This window comes from Carettochelys insculpta, chromosome 3 (genome assembly GCF_033958435.1).
Source record: "Carettochelys insculpta isolate YL-2023 chromosome 3, ASM3395843v1, whole genome shotgun sequence".
Classification (NCBI taxonomy): Eukaryota; Metazoa; Chordata; order Testudines; family Carettochelyidae; genus Carettochelys; species Carettochelys insculpta.
In genome coordinates this window covers 62,529,655-62,551,227 of record NC_134139.1, presented here as the reverse complement: position 1 = coordinate 62,551,227, position 21,573 = coordinate 62,529,655, and the positions used below count along the sequence as shown (strand labels likewise).

Here is a 21,573-nt window from a genome sequence, read left to right as displayed (position 1 = left end):
GACACTTTAGCCTAGTGGGAGAGCCTTACCTCTCATGTTCTTGTTAAGCTGCAAATTACTTAACATTTAACTAAGTTCCCCCTGCAGTTTAATGTCCAGTCATAAACTATTAAATGCCATTAAATGCCATTGCCAGGGCCAGACCAACCACACAGGCAAACTAGGCAGGTCACCTATGACGCCAAGCTTTAAGGATCACTCAGATGGAAGTGACTTTTTTCTCTATTTTTATATATATATATATATATATATATATATGTTATCTTTTATAATCTAAAGTATCAAATGTTGTACTTGTAAAACAATGCAGCACTGCCATGTCAGAAGCTGAGTTGTATTATTTATTTCACATTGTGAAGCATGGCTGTGCATGTAACTAAAGTTAAAATGTGTCATGGCAAAGGTTCGAAAGAGCGCTGCCTGGGTTTGCTGCCTGAGGACAGCGCCTGGCAGTTCAGCCATTCGCAGTAGCCTAGTGTTGGCCTGTCATACAGTTCAGTCAGTGCTGCTCACCGCTTACAGAAGGCCAGTCACTGACCTGCAAGAGTTATTCTGCCATGTTGTGAGACATGATCCTGAAAATGCTGTGCCCATGATGAATTTGTAGTTTTGGGCTTGAAAAATTTGGTAAGAGGCTTTAACAAGATTGTATAAGGAGAACCACAATTACTTTTAAGACTAACATTGTGCATTTATTGTAGACTGTTAAAATAATAGTAAAGCTCTGATTTTTGAATATCTGGCTGCTGAGGTTAACAAATACACCTTAATATATCCATTACTTTCCATTCCAATAATAATAATAATAATAGAAATTCTGACCTTCTGTTTAATTTTTAAATAGTTGTAAGTGAATGCTGAAATGATAAAATAAATTAAACTTTAACAGATTTATGTTACTATGATCTACAACTCACAACAGTTAAAACTTTAAAGTGTTAGCTACTGGGCAGTTTACCCTTTGTAGTATACTTGAGTTAGCGTTAATGAAAAATAGAAAAAGAGAAATATATATATCACATTGTTCATTTTGAATGCCAAGTAAATAAATGCACATTTTCATTCCAGATGTCTCATCTTTCTCTGTATTGATTGTGGGGTGAAGGGACCCTAAAGTCATAGTTCACATAGGGCAACAAAAACTCTTGGGCTGGCTATCCTTAACTGTTGCTGTGTGTGGTTAAAGAGCTGCCACCTTTTCACTCCAGACACGGCTGTACTTCTGCATTTGGTGAATTGCTTCTTACTCATGTAAAGTTAGTGGCAAAATGCACGGGATTTTTAAGGAAGAAAAGCATGATGTACATGTAAAATATTACTGAGTCATTACATTATCAATTAACATTTGCATGGAGAAGAGATATTTAAAAAAAAATCACATTTTTTGCCTCCTCTTTTTCTGGTTCTCCAAGGCAGAAGCATAACACAAAAACATCTTCAGTCAGCTCTGCATCTTACTCTTCATACCCATAAAAATAAACAATAAAAAACATTTTTTTCTTTCTAAATAATCCCTTCAAATAATTTGGGCTTTGGTTTTGGATTCCCTTTCTCTCTCTCTCTCTCTCTTGTTTTTTTTTAAAGGAGAACTACATAATCTTCATCCCTTATTGAGACAACAATTATATTCCTTCACCCATTGTTTACCTGGGCTTGTGGTTAGAACCCATTGTGACCATTCTATGTGAAATCCTGTCACACACTGACATTTAGTAAGTGACAAGAAGTTCCAGTTGAGTTTTTGGTACCCAGGCCTTTGCATGTAATTATCAGGTAGAATTACTTATAACTAAGGCTCAGCTAATGAAGCGGTAAGGATGAAGCAACTCTCTTATTCATCTAAACTTTTTCCCAATTTGATTCTTCATAGGGGCAGAGCAGTTTGGTGTCCAATCTCATGACCAAGCTTCAAAACAATTTTGAGATTGCTTTCTTGCAAATAAAAAGATTTCACAAACACAGGAAGCATCTGTGAGCTCAGGAAAACATAGCTCACTAATATCTCAACCTCCCTGGTAAACTATGCTAGGAGATTTTGATACTTGCAACCAGCATTTCTTCTCTGACATTAGCAGATCAATCCATATTCTCCAAATCTTCTTAAAACCTCTAACAAGATATGTTTTTTACTCTTGAGAGAAACATCTACCCATTTTCTATTTTTTTTTATGTCCAAGACCACAGTCCAACAGAAAAGCTTCTTAAATCAACAACAAGCTTCACTTGGGATTAGGGTATCAGCCTATGGATCTGACCCTACTGGAATTAAATTACATTTCAAAATAATATTTTAAATACATCAATCACCATTCTTAAATCCAACATGAACAGATTTGGGTTTGTTTGGTTTTCTGTAAAGTACAAAAACTTCCAGTCACTGAAGAATTGCCACCTTAAATGTAAATCCAATCTAAATATTTTTCAGTAGTATCCAACTTTTCTAATTACACGTTAAGAATAAAAAAGAAAATACACACATTTTGTTGCCATATTTTGCTTTTGCCTATCTATTGGTGTATAATGAAAATGAGATGACTCACTGACACCTAGTGGCTGTTGTAAAGACTGCATAAGATACTTGTGAGCACACTAGGATACATACTGAAAGCAAGACCCCATCCCTGCCTCTCCTAACTTTCAAAAACAGGGAAACACATAGCATCAATGAGTCATTGCCAGTCTAGTACTATGACAATTAAACTAACTATGAAATGGCTATATTTCCATGTTGTGTGACAGACGGGCATGATGTGGTTTCAGAAACATTTAATATTTCCTAATCTGAGACTTTTCAGAAGTCTGAAGTATTTAATGCCACATTACCACTATTGATAGGTTAGGTATTTCCAAGGCTTCTAACCTCATGCAAGACATGTAAGGATTTAAAGAGTTGATGAGTGTCATGGGGAGAGGAGATGGGAAGCTCTGGTAATTCAAGTAGAGCCTTTTTTTCCTAATCTCAAAAAGTAACCTTGCTCTCCTCAGCTATTTGTTTCCTGGCATCCAGACTACTATAACACAACTGGGCCTTGAGAGATGCTAAACTTATCACTCTCATGGCAGACAATATACTGGGTATCTCTCAGCATCTGGTCCTCAGGTAGTTTGCCACAGTGAGAATTCTTAAAGCATCCATGCAAGCAGTCAGCAGAACATCTCCACAAAACCAAAAAGCAGTCGCCAAAACTTTTAACGGCTTGTTAACTAGTGTTTTTTACTTTCAGGGGACTGAATTCGCATCTTGCTGCCTGGGACTATAGTATGCACGCCTGGGAGTCATGGATTCATTATTGCATACTGGGGTTAAAGCATTGCTGCGGTATTCCTCTTATAGCTTTCATTGATGTGTATGCATACATGTTTATGGGAGAAGAGGGATGATGGGAGGGATTCACTATCCAGCTAATGGGTTTCCCAAGGAAGTAAGAAAGACAGAAAAATGGGTCAAGGAATGGGAGCACAGAGAACAGAAACCCAAAGGGAACAGAAATCATTGTTTTAACTTCTTCTCTTTTGTGCACAAACAAAGCATGGAGGAGGGAACTTGTAAAAAGAAAATAGTGACAAATAAGGTTTAATATTCCCATCACATGACAGAAGTCAGCATCTCTAGTTTCTTGGAGTTAGTGTTACAGGCCTAAACTGCTTAACTGAGATAGAGAACTGAAATTCTGCCAAGTTTGAGGAAGTGTGGCAAACCAATTTTTGTTAATGCCCATCACTTGTAAAGATAAATATGACTGAGTCCTGAAGTATTACTTTAGAAGGGTTCTGGGACTGCTGGTCTTTCCAAATACACTGTTGTACAGATCCCAAACACTGCATAGCTGTTTCCTTTTTGCAAAGAGATGTTTCCTGTGACTGGATAGTCAGTGTGCAACTATATTTGTCTCTAAACTGATCAGTTTAGGTACGTCCACACTACATTCCCCTTTCAGAGGAGGAATGCAAATAAGGGAGATAGAAAATGCAAATGAAGTACTGATTTATAAATCTCTCACTTCATTTGCATAACCTCATGTGATGGCACTCCTGGTAGATGCTTTTCCAATAACAAAAACAGACTTGTAGATGAGGTTCCTTTGAAACCTTTTTTGAAAGAACCCTTCTTCCTATTTTGTTGCAGGAAAAAGGATTCTTTCAAAAAAATTTTTTTTTCTGAAGGAACCCCGGGTACACAGCTGTTTTTGTTTTTGGAAATGTGTTCCAGAAATACGATTGCATGAGATTATTCAAATGAGGAGTGAGATTTGTAAATCAGCACTTCATTTGCATTTTTGTCCGAAAGGGGAATGTAGTGTAGGCACACCCTGTGGGTATGTCTACACATCAGCCTCATTTTGAAATAAGCTACTCTGGAAGAGCCTATTTTGAAATAACACTGCTACACAGAAACTGCATTTTGCAATAGCACTTAGGTATCTGGAAATACAGCATCTGCACACATAGGAATTATTTTGAAATAGAGCCATTGGACTCTCTATGGCTTATTTTGAAATAGGCGCTATTCCCTGTCTTAATTGGCCGTTATGTGCTTAGTTTAGTTGGCTGAGATTTTTTGCTGTATCATCCATTATTATTGCCCCTTTTACAACAGTACAGGTAAGAAGTGAGCTCCTTCTGCAAGATTTGGAATGACAACCCCACATATGGCATTTCTTGCATTTGGAAAGAAATTTGCTTTTGCAGCTCTTTTAAAGAGTGGCCCATTAGAGTGTTATATCCCAGGATATTATATACCAGTCTTTCAGAGGGACAAATCAGTCTGTGGCTGGAAGCCAAATAAAGAAAACTAGTCTTAGTATCCCATGCTGAGGACAGAATTCTGTGGTTCCCCTATCTTTAGAAAACCACATTTGAGTAGATAATCTATTTTTTAGATTACTTTACAGAGCCTGATTTCCACCAGTCTTTTCATGGCTTCCTGGAAGGGTGTTCTCTTAAAATCAACTGTGTGTGCAAGCTGGCATCTTTTCCTCCACTACCTCATCACTTTAACACATAGGCTAAGAAAATTGCACAAAATAGAAAGCGCACATGTTCATGGTGTGAAAAGCGATTAAAGGCAATAGTCACAGCCACACTGTCACACTCACAACAGCTGCAAGGCATGTCAGTACACACTTTCTCAGTGCAATGGTACACACTGGTAGCTTTTGGACCTCTCTCATCAGGGAAGAGCTAGGTGGCTCTGTTCAGACATGCAGCATCTTCAGTATATTAGTGGAAGATTATTGTCATAATTAAAAGATCCAGTGGTGTCAAGGAAGACCTTTAATATTGCACATTATTGAAGCAGAGATTTCAGCTGTCATTACCTCAGGCAGTAAGAAGTCCATGTTTCCAACTGTTCAGGATGTCCCATGAGACATCTTCAGTGCTAGTGGCAGAGCCTGTTTTAGTGTATTCAGTGGTGAATGCCTTATTTCCTTAATATATACAGGAAACTCCCTATTAGTCCAAACTACCTACGCACTCAACATACTGAAGGAAGTTCTGAGAAGCATCACTGCACAGCACAGCCTCTGTGGATAAGGAGGTTGAGAAACCTTCTTCTCCCTTCCCTTGCTACCAAAGCAGACTGAAGTCCAGCTAGCAAGTCAATGCAAAACTAGACCCCTCTGTGCATACTGATGATGATCCATTTCTGCAGAACTCTTTACATGCCAATTGCTCTGCACAGGGTTGGTCGGGAGCAGGGTGACTCTATTACAAAGTGTGAAGTAGAGTTAAGAAGCATTTTTTTCCTCCCTTCTAACTGCTCCCCTTTTATCTGATCTCTTTCTCATGTTTCTGGTTATTTTTTTCTTCTCCTTCATCCCATGGAAGTACTACTGAATGCTGATGCGATAATAAAAGGTCCAGCCCCTGGCAATCCTTTTCAGTTAATTAGTTCAGCTACTGAACTTCTAAGAGTCCTTTTTTCCGTGTGTCCAGCCAGAAAGCAGGTGAGTTACCAGGCTACTTTTGAGCATGCCTCACCGACAAAGAACTCACAGTTGCAAGTATTTTCACTTCAGGGTGTTTCTTAGTGAGCAATGCTCAGCCTACATCACTTTATTTTCTTCGCTTGTGCCACAGTTCAGAACTTCAGATCCAAACACGAACAAATCAGAGCGCTACTATAAAGCCTACATATAATGGTGCCAAACAAGGCCATGGAAGTGTACACGGTGATCTTAAAATAATCTTAAAAGAGCACTGGGTTTCTGCCCTTTAATTTAATTTTTTTGTGCTGTATAAACAAGACTGCAGGATTTTTGACACAGGGAAAAAAAATTTTTTTTTTTATTTTGCTTGTTTTGCATAACAGCAATTCAGGTTGTCTGTACTCTGTAGGACTCTATGGCCGTGTCTACATGTGCACGCTACTTCGAAGTAGCGGCGCCAACTTCGAAATAGCGCCCGTCACGGCTACACGTGTTGGGCGCTATTTCGAAGTTGAAATCGACGTTAGGTGGCGAGACGTCGAAGTCGCTAACCCCATGAGGGGATGGGAATAGCGCCCTACTTCGAAGTTGAACGTCGAAGTAGGGCACGTGTAGACGATCCGCGTCCCGCACCATCGAAATAGCAGGGTCCGCCATGGCGGCCATCAGCTGAGGGGTTGAGAGATGCTCTCTCTCCAGCCCCTGTGGGGCTCTATGGTCACCGTGGGCAGCAGCCCTTAGCCCAGGGCTTCTGGCTGCTGCTGACGCAGCTGGGGATCCATGCTGCATGCACAGGGTCTGCAACCAGTTGTCGGCTCTGTGGATCTTGTGTTGTTTAGTGCAACTGTGTCTGGGAGGGGCCCTTTAAGGGAGCGACTTGCTGTTGAGTCCGCCCTGTGACCCTGTCTGCAGCTGTGCCTGGCACCCTTATTTCAATGTGTGCTACTTTGGCGTGTAGACGTTCCCTGGCAGCGCCTATTTCGATGTGGTGCTGCCCAACGTCGAAGTTGAACGTCGACGTTGCCAGCCCTGGAGGACGTGTAGACATTATTTATCGAAATAGACTATTTCGATGTCGCTACATCGAAATAAGCTATTTCGATGTAGCATGCACGTGTAGACGTAGCCCATGATAATGAAATAATATCCGCACTCACGGGAGCCTAAAACGTACATGTACAACCAATTTTCAAACAAATTGTTTCACTTTTTTAACTTCTTTTTGTTAACATCTGCTTCACTTCAGTGCCTCACAACCATATGGGAGAAATTAACTTGTGAAGTTCACTGTCACCAGACATCAGAGGCCAACGATTCAGTAGTATTTGAAAACTGACAAGGCATTTGTGTGGCTGAGAACTTTCAGTATTATGTTAGACAGAAAGAAAAAAACACACAATCTCTCCTGCCTCAGCAAATGTGACAACTGCTGACTGACAAAGAATGAGGGAGATTAACTTCCCCTATGGACAAGTTACTCAAAACGGGCCACTATGGCAGCAGTAAGCAACCTGAAGCCTGCAAGACACATGTGACTCATCAGGGCTCTATGTGTGGGCCCACAAAGGATTTTGTTAACTGTTGCCCACACTCAGGTATGCCAGATTCCACGGGTTTCCACTCACATAGTATTTTTTCTACCAGTGTTCCTAAGTGACATGCATGTAAATGGAGGGCATGTGAAGTGAGGTGCAAGCTGATAGCACATCACATTAACTGTAAGAACTGTATACACCTTCTGAATCCAGTCAAAGCATTGTTACAGTTCAGTGGACACGCTCTGCACATTCGAGGTATGCCAATGCATTGAGTAAAACTAACCTATCCCAGGAGACTATCTTGGTTACAACAATCTTGTGGCCCACTGAGATGAAGGAGGGCAGCTTATCCAGCTCACTCATTAACCTATGTTGCCCATCACTGCACTGTGGGGTTTCTTACAGCTCCCTCCCAATGTCAAAGAATATGGGAGTACGTGGACCTCTATTCTGATTTGCTATGGCAATTCCTAAGAAGACTTGAAATTCCAGATATTTCTAAGTTTAAAAAAAGAAAAAAATATAAGAAGAGAAGAAATCCACCCCCTAGCAACACACACAACCTATCAGGACATCTTTATATGTCATCAAGAAGTAAAGAAAGTGCATAATCACATTTCTTCTTTTGCAGGACCACCAGTAAAGAAGTTTTGGTTCAGATCGTAACTTTCTAGCCTGAGCCTATTTTTATTTGTTTGCTTTAAAACTATGATGAGCAGCAGATTTCATCTTTGCTTACCAGCCCCATCAAGGGTTACTTGACTAAATCAGTAAGTAATCATGCAGTGGTGTGCACTGTCTTATCCTGATTATACATCAGTAATAACAATACCATAAAGCCTCATCTCTGAGACTCACAAAAAGTCCATGAGAAATGGTCATACTCAGATTCAAACCAGCAATTCACAAACCAATACAAAATGATCTGATTAACTTCACTAGGGACCTCCACATGGACATATATTCGGAGAAATATTTAGATAATACAGTGATGGGCTCTATATAAAACTGCAACAGAGCTTTGAAAACATCAACCTGACCAGGGAATTTAGTAACAATTTCTCCATTTGAATCGACTGACTGTTGTATGACTAAATTCGCTGGATGGCTTTGAAAATCTCAGCTATATCATACAAAAAGAATCCTATATTCTGAGTATTTCTTCGTCAACTACACTGAACTTAAACTTTATTCTTCTGGGCCGTGTCTACACTACCAAGTTCTTTAAAAAAAAAGGGGGGCTTTTTCTAAAAGAACCCATGGAGCATCTACGCACAAAATACACTCTTTCAGTCTGAAACAGACAGAACATAGCACTTATTCTGGAAGCCCTCTTCCTGTCCCAGATAAGGAAGAGCACCTTTTTCCAAAAGATTCTTTCAGGGGAAAAAAAAAGCGTGTGGAGGCCCCAGGGGCCCTTTTTTCGAAAGAGCAGTCCCCATGGTGCCAGAGTTTTCAATCCTTGGCCCATTCTTTCAAAAAAGCAGGGACTGTGTGAATGTGCTCTGTCAAAAGAGCGGATCAATTTTTTGATCCACTTTTTTGTGTGTGGGCACGCTCTTTTGAAACCAGTTGTTTTTTTTTTTAGAAGCGATCTTCCAGAAGAACTTCTTTTGAAAGATCACTGTACTGTAGACATAGCCCTGGACACCCAGAAGTCTTTAGCTGAATGAAGCAATTTCTCAAAATGTACTTTCGAGGTAGTAGCCTTGTGGCATGGTCAATGAGATAGGTTAGGCGATCTAATAAGCCTTTTCCAACTCTAACATCTTTAATTTATTATTCATTCATATATAAAATTGGTTTCCATTTTAAGGGTCTGGATTAGGGGACTCTTCTCCTTTTTAAATCATAAATCAGATAGTCTACTACGGTACCGTAGAGGTGCAATTTTAGCTCATGTTATCTCAGAAATAGAAAGTAGTAACATCCTAAATATAGTCTATTTTTCCCCAGATTTTTAGTACTCTGAGACATATGTTGCTTTTTCATAAAATGGAGATGTCTTTTCCTCTATTTTTCCCTTCAGACAGCATATTCTCCTGGTAGCCAAGCCCCACTCCCCACACAGAGTGTGCTTTTATGACTTATCAGCTCTCGCATGTTCTCAGCTATCATGTGAGCAAGAGCAATGACTGAATATTTTTAGACATTGGAGCTAAGCAGATGGCAATTGCTACAGAAGATCAAAAACTCCAGTTTTTAAAAAGTTTACAGCTTAGCTTATTTCAATGTATTCCAAAAAAGCACTAAGAAGTGTATGAAATGACACAGGAAGAAAAATGGAAGTTAGTAGTATGTGGGGATATAATGACTATAGAACAGAGTAAACCCAGCTGGGTTCTACAAAAAGGGTTTTTCAAGCATTAATTTGAAGGAAAACTATGGATTTGCTTCAGCTCTACTTGTGACCCATTTTACTTGCAAGAATGTCCCCTGAAAAGGAAGCTGCATGTGTATTTGTACCAAAAATGTCCCCAGGGTTATACTGAAATGTTTCTGAGGGGGTGGAAGCCATCCAATCAGAAAGCAGAAAAAATATAATGTGATATAGGAGCACAATCACACAAAGAATAGCAAATTTCAAAGAGTGAACAGATTTAACAAATAATCCTAACAAGTAGTTTACAGTTCAGAGGATTAGCCATGTTAGTCTGTAGCTTCACAAATAAGTGCTCCTGTAGCACCTTAGAAAATAAGAGATGTACTAGGTCATGGGTAATACCCACTTCTTCAGGTGACTGGAGTAGGAAAAAAATAGAATCCAGGGTTTATATATTGGGGGAAGAGAGGAAAGGGACACAGGGAAGGAAGGAAGAAAAAACAAGGGGGTTACCCGTCAGATGATGAAGCAAATTAAGTTGGATGTGTCCAATTCCTGCAAATATCAAAGGTGGGGTAATTGCCCTTGTGCTGCATGGTTAAGATCTCTATTAAGGCCTAGGTTAAATGTGTCAAATTTGCAAATGAATTCCAACTGGATGAAAATATATTTCAATAATCCATTTCTGATCAATTCTGATTATGGACCAGTTCATAACAATCAAAGGTGTTTTGCAGATGACCCATAAGCAAAGAAAAAAAAAAGAAAGGCTAAATTTGTCAGGCGTTACTGTAAATACCTTGCCCAGTATTAGTTTGTAAAAAAAAAAAAGTGGTAATGCACCAAAAAATAGTGAGGGCTGTAATTAGCATGGCTATACAGAAGGGCCCTTTTTCAAGGATCTCCCTAACATTGGTAGCAAAATATTTACTAGCAGTTCTGGTCCTTGCTGGTTGCAGTGGAAGTCTCTCCAGATGGGAATTAAAATGGTGGTTGCCACGAATATTTTTCCATCCATGGGCAGAATAAATTTTGTTATGTGCACCAAGGCATGTGCAGCTGTGCACCACCAATAGAAACAAATGCAGCCCACTATGAGTGGCTGTGGGTGCTCTGCGAATCAACTGGACAGTATTTTTCCAAGGCTAATCTGGTGGATCTCCTGCCACCCCATCTCTTTTTCTGAGCATAGCCTAGCTACTCTCCCTACTGGCTGCTCTTTGTCATGGAACAGTCACATATTAGTAGGGGGAAGAGAGAATAGGAAGTCCCTGCCTCAGTGCGGAGCTTCTAGCTCCATTTTGGATGGTTAAGCAGCTGATTGAAAAACAAGAAAAGAAGCCAGTTTCTCAGGAGCCAGGAATGATGATGGAAAGTGAGTGTCTCCCAAGTGAACAGGGAGATTTAACACAAATATTTGTTGTGTGACCTGTGAATTTCTAGCTTTCTATCTTCAATTCCCCATCTGTAAAAAGTCAACAATAAAACTTTTTCTTCTCACATAATTCATCTGTCTTAGCTAGTACGGTTGTAAGTCTTTCAGCCAGAGACTAGATCTTCCTGTGGTAAACTCAAATCTATCAGCCCCAGGACCAGGAGGTTGCCAGATATGCAAATATTCTGCATAATAGAGAGGTATACCTGGCAATGCATAACACTATAAAGAAAAACAGGATTAGATATTAAGAAACAAACACAAATGTATGCAGAGTACTTTATTTACCAACAACAGTAGAAGTGTACACTGTACACCTATACTGTATTTGTATTTATTTGTATTTACTTTTACTATACTGTACTTATGGAAAACATAACTAACTATTATTTATGGCTAAAATGCCAGTTATCTGAGAGTTCTTCGTGATAGAATGCCAGATATGAAAGAGTTTACCGTAAGTGGATTGGGCACTGATCTTGATTATGATCAGTAAGAGCTACTGCAATACAAATTTTAAATAATAATAAAGAAAACTAATTGCAAGAGCAGAAACCCATAGAGTTGAGTGGACAAAGGGCATTGCCCTTGAGTCATTAACTTGCATTTTCTAACTAGAAGTAGATTCCAGAGGAATAAATGACCCATATGCTTAGGCAGATCTCAAAACATAGGGACCTTTCCAGCACAGAAAGTTTAGGACATTCACATACTTTATTCTTAATAAAGTTGTCTATCATACTGAGACCACTTTATGGCTGAGCTGTTGTGCATAAGTAGTGCCAAAAATATCAAATGTGAATAGAACGTGATAGATAGTTATCAAATATGGTTAGATAACTATGTGCTGTACATGAACGTAAGTGGCAGGATCCCTTGACTGAAAAATAATTAATGAAAACAGAGAAGTGTTTATGTAGGTTGAACCTCTCTAGTCTGGCACTGCCTGGCATGGGAATATCTATAATCCGGCATGATTTTAATTATCCGGATGTCCATTTATCATGGGTGTGGCTAATAAAGTTTGTTTACAGCCACCCGTCCTGGGTCCCAGTGATCTGTGCTGTTATTTAGCTCTAATTTACCCTTAAATGTTTTCTCAGACTTCAGCAAGCAGTGGAAGTGTTGGTAATGCTGCTGAACAACATTGACCTCCCAGGGTTTGGCAAATTCTGTCATTCGGCACTGGTCAATGTCCAAGGGTGACTGACTAGAGAGGTTCAACCTGTACTTTATGCGCAGTGGACACTGTTAAAATGTGACTCCATTACCACATTGTGCTATTTATCTTCAGCATAGTGTTTGCATTATTTCTGCCAGAGATACTGGAAAATGCCATAAGTATCCCAAGAAATCTAAGTTCCATGAATGGTAAATGTCCTGCTTTTAACAGCACCTGCTATAAATATAGCTATGGAATACTATATAGCAGAGATACAAATTAGGGTGAACAAGATGTTTCTGCTTTAGCTCACCACGCACTGCTGCAAACCCTGCCAGCCATGTTACTGTTACAGCAGCTAGTTATTTAATCAGCAGGGCTTGCATTGGATCCTGTGCCGTGTATCAGACGCAGTAAAGCTGGAAGAAGGACTGGATATACCAGCCTTCAAAGAGTGTGCATGAGACACATTACACTAAACAAGGCTGCTGTTTCCTGCAGCTTGAAGAGGGAAGCGGGAAAGCCCCCGGTGGTTTTGTTTTAAATAAATACAAGAACACTGGGGTTTATGTGGTATCTTTGGTATTCCTGGCATCCCAAAGCTCAAATGGCAATGCAGCGAATGGAATAGGTGCGCAGCAGCCATTACGTGCTCAGCGAAAGCTTCCATACTGATTCCATACAGATCCCGAAAGCCTCATTCACACAAGTAGTCTTCTTGATTGAGTACATTGGGACCACTTGCCTGAATGAGAGCTGCAGGATCAGATATGAGAGCTGATGTTGTCAGCTAGTACTTTGCAGTTCTCCCTCATAGGCTTTTCAAAGAGCTCCCATGGGGGCTTTAACTTCTAGCTGGACCTTTGCTACCAAAGGGGGCCTCAATGTCTCATTGGCATTTCTAGCAACAGGCCAGACCACAGCAGCAGTGACAGCTTTGTGCATGGTCCAAAATCTATGTGTGAAAGCTGAAACCCCTTCCCCACCCCTCCCACCTCACCTCCCCCACCCCCCAACCCCAGTTCCACCAATTATCTGGACCTCAGTCAAAAGGACTAGTAAATGAGCCACACTGACACCAATACCACAATCAATTTGTTAATAAGGATCAGGGAGAGGCTCTGCAGCTGGAAGAAGAGAGGGGAGAAAGATCATTATTTTTAATTTAAATAAATCAATGTGTTAATAGAGAGGACAGGCTGTAGCTTGCAAGAATGAGGGGGGCAAATGAGAACAGGGGTGGGTGGTCAAATATGTTGCTTTGACAATCACTTTTTCAAAATACAAAAGAGTGGAAGTCTACCGTTCTAAAAGTCCAATAATAGCAAATAACTAATTGTACCCTTTTAAGGCTCAAGAGCATAGCCAGCTCTTTACCTTCTTGAACACAAATTAAAGAAAAGGAAAGCTTGATTCCCAGGAGGGTTTATCCAAGCCCTCTCATCTCTAATATACATCTAAGAGGACAGGGGAAATATCTTTTATCACTCAAATCTCCCAGAAATTTAAGACCAGCTGGGGATTTTTATATAGCTATGATTCATTAAATTTGTATCATTCCAAAGAAATCTTCCTGCCGGTTTATCTTTACCACTACAGTCATCTCTCCAGAAGAGCACAGTTTCCTGAATGTTGTCAACCTGGACAGCTCAGTTCTTGGCTTAAGGTTAGATTTCATTTGGAAAGAATGGAACTGACTCTGTATTTTTCACTTAAAAGGAACTGATTATGTTGAAATCATTCTCTGAGGTGAGTTTTCCCCTTTGCAGAAACAATAGGCAAATCCTGTACCAACACCCATTTGACTTTTCAGTTCTGATAGATGTTTTCTTTCACAATATGTTTCAATATTTATATACGACACTTTGGGGCTTAGCGTCTTTGATCAAATATAGTTACAAGAGTTCTGAAGACTCCTCTCTGAAAGCTAGTTCAGAGAACAACCACATCCTGCTTCCACTGGGATCAAATACAGTAAGTTTATATTTCAACGATCTTTAGAGCACTGCTGTATGGAATGATATATTAGTTGATAAATACAGGGCTGTGATAGAGTTAATATCCCATTATAATAACCATTAAAAAAAGGCTTCTGGAATTTTTAGGTCATATTTATAATGCAATGTGGTTCATTTTTTTGAGAGCTCCTTTGCATACAGCATCATACAAGGCATTAGGAAGACAGCCAGTCTTAAGCTGAAGAAAAACAAAACAGAGATTTGTAAGGAAATGTTTGGACTTGAAGTGACTCAGCCTCAAAGCTGAGGTGTAGGGTGGGACAGGAAGAGCTCCAAGTGTAGTAGGGTGCGCAACACAGATGAAATAGTGACACTGTAACTGTGGCTGGTGAGCAGGTTTGGACAGAGATCAAAAGAAGGGCAAGGTGGAGAATTTTAGAAATGAAGAACCATATGCGACAGATGTGTCATGTTATTTAATACTTAATGGGAAAGTACTGGAATGCCATGGGAGGGGGTGCCCTTTCAGACCCTGAATTGAAAAGAATTTTGAACTGTCTTTACTTGTTTTGTGACTCAGGGGAGGGAGTTGGTTCCGATGAATTGAGGCAACCTGGAACTTATTGAACGTAACCCAAAGCGGAAGAGTAAACATTTTGTACCACTCAGAATTACAGAGGAAGATCATTTTGTTTCTGTTTTTAAGGACTGATAAACAGATGCAGGGCTGGCTTTTGAAAGATCTCAGATGAAATGGCTGAACGTGAGGAAACTGGCCTCTCAATTCTTCTCTATCTGTATCTAGAGCTTCCAGAACATCAGGTATTGGGGCTCACGTGACTGATGTGAAACCTTTATATCCAGCTTTGCTTCGGATTAACTCAACGCCCTCCCCCTCACCCTGCCAACACATACATACCTTTTAGATTGTACTAATGAGCAGAGAATTTAATCTAAGATTATATTTGTAAAATACAGAAAATTACTCTCCTGCATATACTCTTCTTATTTATTAAAGGTGAAACAGGAGATGGTGTTGAGTTGCATTAAGGTTAGACTAAGGGTTTCCACTCAAGTTGTAGAACTCCTTGTGTTTCCACAGTACCAAAAAAACTCAAAATTTCTACCATTTTGAGTTCAGGAAACCTTACAAAAATCAACTATTCATACCAGATAACCAGCAGCATTTCACATTTCAAGTGAAACATAAAAACAGACCCCCCCCATTTGATTCTAAGTCTAACTCATACGAGAAGATTTGAGTCCCGTGTTTATAATTTGAAACTGCCATCACATCTAGGAACTAGATTCAGAATTGAAGTTCTGGTTATGGCTCATTCCACAGTCCTACACAGGCTCCTCATGCAGGGCATATTGCCATCAATTTCCCAACATGGCCACTACCAAATAGCAGGGACAACAACAAGAAACAAAATGTCGTAGTTAAATGAAAAACCAATGGACCCTGCAAAGGCAGGCATCCTTAGGGAACAGTCCCTAGTTCTTCTATGTCCTCGCCTTTAGCTCACCTACTCAGTCTTGGGAACTGTTTTCATCATGGGGCAATAACTTTCTGTGCTTTCTCCAGGCCAAACAATATTACTAGAGTCCTGATCTGATCACAGATGCAGAGGTCCCTTGCAGTGGGTCTAAGTGTGGAACCAGGACTTGTTATCTGTCTACATATACACTACATTCAAAACATACAAAACACATGCATGTTACTAAGGCTGCACATTATAAAATATACTTTAGCGGACACAGAATCCAAACATTGATATCATTATTTTATAATTGTTGAGGCTTTGACCAAAGCTACCTATTTTTGAGCCTCTCAATGACTACCATAATATAATGATAACATTATTGTACACAGACTCTGGCTAGGACTTTCATATTTTGCACATGCATGCACAGAGAATATCATAAACTGATGATCATGTTGTGCTGTTGAAGCATCTGACTTTATGACTGTTCCTTAAAGTAAATTTAAGTACTCTGTACATGAAATAGATTATGAAATACTTACAAAATTAAATCTGTTGTTCTTTATTAAGAAAATCTTTCATAAAAACTATTGCAAATTGAACCTAATTATTGGTGATGAAAGTCATTTCAGTTCAAATATCCTATTAACTAAAATCCATGCATAGAAACTATTGGCTGCTTGCACCAATCCCCATTATAAAAACCTGCAAAATCCCTTTGCAAAAAGGCAAGACTACAGCTTAAACCTTAAGTACTCTGATAAAAATATAAGATCGGTTTCATCCCAAAATACAAATCCCAATCTCCATCTAAAACTGCCTGACCCTAAAATATATTCGGAGCTTGTTCTAATCACAGGAGATGTATTCTGAATAGGACAGCCCTCTCATCTGCTAAGTCTCTCTAAGTCATCGTTTTCACTGTATCTGAAAAATTAATTCCTTTTCAGAAATATTCTCATCTTCTACTAAAAGGGAGAAAAAAAAGAGCTTTTTGATGTAGAGTGACAGGATTATGAAGTGACCCTTCAGGTCACAAGGAGACTTTTCCTTTTCTCATCAAGGAAATCAATTTCTAAGTCCCAGTCTCTTAAAATAATATATTCTTGTGGCACGCATACAGCTTTTTTTTTTTTTTTTGATCTGGTATGAAAAGAATAAGAGGTAAAGAGGATCAGGGGTGGTGATGGAATATTATAATCTGCCACACTCACACATCAGCCTTTCACTAAGTAATTCCAGATAAATTGAGGATTTACATATTTAAGATTAAATAGGAAAAGAGTAGTGATGCATAAATAGAGGAATACAAAGATACCAACTGGGGAAGTTAACTCTTAAAAACTTTGTCACATGAAGTATATTACCCTACCCCATCCCACCCCGTCTTCTGTAAAAGAGTGCAATATTTATTAGGAAATAAGCAGGATAAGTGTTTTTACATCAACTGAGTACAAACAGATGCCTCAGGGTTTCTTTCCCGCACCCCTCCCACCTCCACCACTCAAAAATACCAATTACCATGACAAGAAACAGTTAAATGCCTCCAAAGACACATCCATGCAGCAGATGGAAAACAGGAGGAAACCAGCTGGAAGTGTGTTTCCCTTAGAACTGTTTTTAACAGCCTGTGCACAAATAATGTCTCACTAATGCAGAGATAAAAATAAAACATAAATATTTAAAAGGTGACTGGTCAAAGCAACAAGATGGTATTCGATACAGGATCTTTCCTAGTGCCATTATTCTCGGAGTCCATGATAGCCTTTCAGACAGATCCTGAAACTGGGATGGTAACATTAAGCTCAAAGAATCAGTGAACACTGAAACCTTTGGTACTGTTAATGAGCTTGATGAAACTTGTTTATGGTCTGAATTAAAATTTCATTGAGATTGGGTGTGAATGCCCCCCTCAGTTAACATAGCTGTGAGGATAAATTAATCACAACTCTCCGCCCCTGAAACAAAAGAGGTTGTGAACCCATACAGAACCTTTGGACTGAGTTATTGTTTAAGAGGTAGAGCGAGATAGAATACACAGAAACAGAGAGAGAGAGAGAGAGAGAGAGAGAGAGACCCTCCGGGCAACACAAACAAGCCACACAAATTGCCTGAACAAGACACTGAAAGTAGCGTAGGGTTCTGGGAGAAAACTTGGGGAGAGACTTTAGAGGTTAGGGTAGAAAAGAAGAGGATATTCCTGTGAGCAAAAGGAACTGTTTCCTGCAACTGAATTCCTGCTGCAATTAGAGACACAGGACTTCATACCTTCTTTGTAAACTGATAAAACGGCATCAAAAAATGCCTATCACCAATTTATCCTCCTAGCTGGAAAAACTTCCCAGACCCTGAACATTTGGCTAATTGCTCATGTCAGAAAGGGTAACACTACTGTTATTTGTAAGCCTTGCGCCTTGCAGCGTCTTGTTTTTTTAGTGCACACCTGTTAAGCTGCTTTAATACTCAACTTCCTGTGCTCACTACTTCCTGACCCAATCTCCCCAATGTTTTTGTCACTCTGCTGTTCGCCAGAAGCTGTTGTTCATCCTAATGCCTGGTATGGAGGCCAAGATTTTCCAGTGTGACAAGTGACTTTGTGTTCCCAACAGGTGACATCTTAAAGGGGTCAATTTTCAGAAAATGCTGAGCACCTCTCTTCTGAAAATCAAGCCCTTTTAAGACATCATAAATTGGAGCTCTCAAAATGAATAGTTATCCTGGAAAGTCTTGGACTAAATCTAACTCTCTCCAGGTTCCTCTGTTCCTCCTGAGTCTATGACATTAGGAAGAAGTGAGCTAGCCCAGCAGTTCTCAGACTGAGGATCGGGGTCCCAAACTTTGGGATCAGGGTTCCTAAGTGGGGGTTGCTAGGGTTGACTTACACTTGCTGAGGCCCGTGGCTCTGTCTGTGGTGAGCCTGGTATAGACCTGTTAGTTTCCCATCTCTAGGTCTACACCAGGCTCACCAAAGACAGAGCAATCTTGTAATTCTTCCTCTTTTTTTCATCTTTGGCCCTAGCTGTTCCCATAAAGCTTATTCTCATGAAATCTGTTCTCAAATTTTTTCCAGCACAAAGAGAATCAGCTAAAAACTGGATAAACAGAGAAAGTTCATATAAATTTTGATCAAAGTGAGTGACATTTGCTATCCTGGCTAGCATGGCCTTTAGGAGCTCAATCCACCAGGCCTTACTTGAACAAAACTCCTAAGAGTGCAAATTGTCAAAAAACATTTCAGGATGAGTCTTGCCCAAACAAGGTGTTCGGGATTTGTCCCTGCTAACAAGGGTTCTGAATGTAACCTTGAAGATACAGGTTAAAAGATGAGGATATTAGTTTAGATAATTTTTAGAAACATATTTTCAGATGCCTTTTAAACTTATAAAAGCCACTGAACAGACAGGCCCATCAAATAAAGCCCTCTGATCAGTCAGAGAGCAGTTGTAACATGAGGAACAGCAATGAAAGTTCTGGGGATGGAGGCTCTGGAACGGGAGGTTTTATGGCAGGGGTGGGGAGAGAATATTTTTTACCCAGGGAGCATCTAATGCATTGGAAACAGAGACTGAACATTTCTGAGGGATTCCTACATTCAAATGTTGGCGGCATATCACTTGCTTTGCCACACTTAAAGATTTTTTTGGTTTGTATTTATGCAATTTTCTTGTTAAATACAAGGAAGAAAATGAAAGAGCTGTTTTCTCTGATGTTTCTTTACCTCCATGAATGAAGTGTGACTTTTTTCTGTTTTTATTTTTATATTGCAAGTTTTTTTTATTCCTACCCTCTTCAGTCATGTATTATTTTAGAGATTTGATACCATCTAGTGTTATTGCTGGCTTTTCACTTCTTACACTTATCAAACAATTACAGTTGGTGTCATGTCAAAGTTCATCTAGGTACCACGTCAACAGTGAAACAAAACTTGTACCCGCACCCATTATCTTTATCTACACACCTCACAGCTGGGTGGTGAAATGCACAGCTGATCTAAAAGTTATCTTCTTTTACTCTCTGGAGGCTCAATCTATTCTCATGTATACCTGTCATTATCCACTACGGTGTTTCCACCCTGATTTATTTCAGCCACTGTAACATTTGGTTTGATATTACTAAAAACAACCTAGCTTCCTATTCTAGGTGGTGCCTATGAACAGCCTCGGTGAAATCCTGGCCCCCACGGAAGGCAAGGACAAAACTCCCATTGACATGGAATCAGACATACACTCTCTGTTTCTGTTTACTGGACGAGAAGATTGCTCCAATACCTGTTGATTGGAAAGGGAGTTAACACTTTTTAAATATCATCAATTACTTGAAAAATTGAGTTCTCCAGGAAGAGAAATGTTTTCCACACAAAGACTAAAAGTGTGAACCAGTCACCATAAAAGAACATAGTGGTTATGTCTACACAAGTGAGTTGTTTCAAAAAAGCCGGGGCTCTTTTGAAAAATGCCCATGGAGCATCTACACGCAAACTATGCTCTTTTGATCTGAAATCAAAAGAACACCGAACTTTTTCCGGTGGCTCTCTTCCTCTCCCACCTAAGGAACAGCGCCTCTTTCCAAAAGTGAGAGAGAGGTAGCTGTGTTTGTCTGTATTCCATCAAAACAAAAAAATCCATCAAATAGCACTTTAAAGACGAACAAAATAATTTAGTAGGTGGCCTGAAGAAGTGGGTCTGTCCCACAAAAGCTCATCACCTAATAAATTGTTCGTCTTTAAAGTGCTGTAGGACTGCTTGATTGTTTTTCCAAAAGATTCTTTTGGAAAAAAACATGCGTAGACACCCCAGAGGCCCCTTTTCTTCAAAAGAGCAGTCCTCACGGCACCGGATTTTTTGATCCCCAGACTGTTCTTTTGAAAGAGCAGGGGGGGCTGTGTGGATGTTCTCTATCGAAAGAGTGGATGGGTTTTTTCAATCTGTGTGTGTGTGTGTGTGTAGTTTTTTTGGAAGAGAACTTTTGGAAGAACTCCTTTCGAAGGATCGCTGTAGTGTAGAAGTAGCCAGCATGTTCGTCTCTCTGAATAATCTGCTCTGAGCTAAAAAACCCATAATAGTGGCTCAACCATGTACAATGGAAGACCAAAAATAGAATGCAGCCCAGTGTCATAGCTAGATATGACACATGCATGAATTATTTCATAAAATCTGTTTAGCACTCATGAAAACCAAAGGATTAGCCGCCCTAGGTATTCATGTCTTCTGTTTAGTACAGCATCATTAATGGCTTCTCCACAACACCACAACAATTTGCCTCAGTTATGACTTAAAATGTCAGAGGGGAGAAAGAGTGATTCTGCTTCCATGTCCCTTCAGACTGTGGCCTTTTATCAAAAGCTCCTGTGTCATGATGCTGGTTTATTTGACATGAACACTTGCTTGCTTGGAACTAGACTTGGACCACCAATGCATTTCATTTAAGCCACTTAACATCCATGAAATAGTGGCTGAGAGGTGAAGGTTGCAGATTCTGTTACCAATTCCTGAGTCATCTACTCCCCAGAGAGAACTTTATCCTTTGTGGATTAAGTGCTCTATGAGGGACGGGATGCGGAAATACATCATTTAATATTTTGTGTTATGTAATTAAACACATTTTGCAAGAGGTAGTTTTATTTTATCACTAATTACTTTACAACTTGAAAAATGATGTGTTTTTAGTATTAAACACACTGCTTCAGTACAACCAAATGCTGGGATGCAAACTGCTATGGACCTGAAAGGCAAAGTTAAGA

At 39.7% G+C, this 21,573-nt stretch overlaps 1 long non-coding RNA gene across 2 annotated transcripts in view; it reads left to right on the top strand.

Annotated features, from left to right (window-relative positions):
- Positions 1 to 14,171: 14,171 nt before the first annotated feature.
- The window catches only part of LOC142010304 (uncharacterized), a 42,973-nt gene continuing 35,571 nt past the window's right edge, over positions 14,172 to 21,573 (top strand). For both annotated transcript variants that reach the window (XR_012644763.1, XR_012644764.1), the window contains exons 1-2: positions 14,172 to 14,362; positions 15,053 to 15,168. This is a non-coding gene — a long non-coding RNA (uncharacterized LOC142010304). The remainder of the gene's footprint in view (positions 14,363 to 15,052; positions 15,169 to 21,573) is intronic.